Source organism: Tupaia chinensis, unplaced genomic scaffold (assembly GCF_000334495.1).
Source record: "Tupaia chinensis unplaced genomic scaffold, TupChi_1.0 Scaffold000682_1, whole genome shotgun sequence".
NCBI classification, from domain to species: Eukaryota; Metazoa; Chordata; class Mammalia; order Scandentia; family Tupaiidae; genus Tupaia; species Tupaia belangeri.
This window is the reverse complement of record NW_006160205.1, coordinates 1,553,250-1,554,968: the sequence shown is the minus strand read 5'-3', so window position 1 is coordinate 1,554,968 and position 1,719 is coordinate 1,553,250. Positions and strand designations below refer to the sequence as shown.

The 1,719-nt window shown below is 57.0% G+C and overlaps 1 protein-coding gene across 2 annotated transcripts in view; it reads right to left on the bottom strand.

Annotated features, from left to right (window-relative positions):
• Window positions 1-1,711, bottom strand: part of TAFA4 (TAFA chemokine like family member 4) — a 191,713-nt gene extending 190,002 nt beyond the window's left edge. For both annotated transcript variants that reach the window (XM_006160357.3, XM_006160358.3), the window contains exon 1: window positions 1,498-1,711. The gene's annotated coding sequence lies outside the window, so the exon portion shown is untranslated. The remainder of the gene's footprint in view (window positions 1-1,497) is intronic.
• Between the last annotated feature and the right edge of the window lie 8 nt (window positions 1,712-1,719).

The window sequence follows — 1,719 nt, the reverse complement described above, 5'->3', positions numbered from 1 at the left end:
CTCTTTCCAATCTGGAGGATGTGTGGGCTTGCACACTGATTAATGACTACAAACTTAGTAGACTCCTTCTCACGGAGAAACCCACAGGCAAGCTGTAGAATTCTTCAAGTCATACACTTGTTCTCAAATGACTGAATGAAAAATGGTAATATGGCAAAATGGCTGTTCCTAAATTATTTTAGCCTTTAAAAAAAAAAAGTTTTGTTTTTAAATCCTAGCCCTGGCTGAACTGGGTTCACAGACAAACAAATTGTTCCCCACCTCGGTCTCCCCTCTGTGAGTGTTCAAGAGGGAGCCGAGCTGTGCAATCAGAAAACTAACAAACAATGTTGGAGTTTGGGAGTCTGAGTCTGCAGACGGGGGCTTCTGAGTGTTGTAGACAATCCCTGCACCAAGGAGATTGCTGAAAGAGTCGGACCAGCGCTCTGAAAGCTTTCATCCCAGCAGCGCTCATCGCCCCGCCCACCTCCCCCCGCCCCACACACACACACAGGGATCGCCTGTCACATCGTTTCGGCCTTGCTGTCTTGGAGGGAAGGCCTTTTAAGTTAAAAGGGAAATAAATGAGTTCGGATATAAGGACGTTTCCCCATGGCGGGGGGAGTCCTTAAATCTCTGCGGAGCTGGGGGCACATGATGGCCTCCGTCTCCGAACTTGCGCCTACGTACACGGATGAGAGGCTGATTTATAGTGTGGCTAAGGCTCTTGGGGGGCCACGGAGCCCCAAACCTTAAATGACACAGGTTGAAGAGGAAAACGCACCAGCGGTTCGGCGTCGGGCTCGGGCACTTCCCCAGGTGCAGGCTATCGGGCTTTACCACGTTAAGGATGCCCTGTCTTCCAAGGACGGATTGACGAGACCAAACGAGGCAAGAAAAGGGAGATGAGGGAAAGGAAGCAGAGGCGCCACCTTGGTGGGCAAATCCGGTGGGTCTCGCGCGGGAAGAGACTGAACTTGCAGACCCGCTCCAGTTCTCCAGCGCTCGCGCGGGAAGCTCTGCACTCCCTGGAGGAAGACGCGTCCTGAGAGCCGGCTGCGCCCTTCCAGCGAGAGTCCGGCAGCCGGGGCTTCAAGGTGCCAGGCTGACCTGCTGCTCCTGCTGGCCGTAAGGAGCCCCGCACAGGTGCGGGGACGAAGTTCCAAGACCAGCATGTCCAGAACTAAAGCTCAAAGCGACCTCGCCCTCCTCTCCATACCAAGAGGCTGCCCTCCTACCCGCGGAACACCTTGGGGGGCTCGGAATGACAGACCCAGACCCCGAAAATTGGCAGCGGCCACTACTACTCCCCAGCCACACATCCTTACTTCGAAGCGCCGCTTTCAACTTCGGGTGCACTCCGACTGCAGTACAGGCAGTCACCCCCAGGTCCCAGAAAGAGGGGAGCTGCCCCGAGCAAAGTCGGACGGGACAGAGAAGCAGCTGTTGCCCAGGAGATAACACCAGAGCAAGGGGTCTAGGGTCACCCGCCCCTTCTTTCCTCCTTCCAGCCCTTACCTGACTACAGCCTGCAGTGGAGTCGAGCCGAAGCGTGCAGGGCGAGGCACAGACCGCGCGGGAACCCGAGGACGCTCACTGTGCCGCCTCCGCGCGGGCACTCCGGCAGGGGCCCATCACCTCACAGCCTCGCCAAGACAAAGTAAGTTCGCACGTCTCCGCCAAGAAAAGCCTGAAACCGCCGCGGGGGTCGGGCGCCTGCAGAGAGCTGCTGCCAGGGAC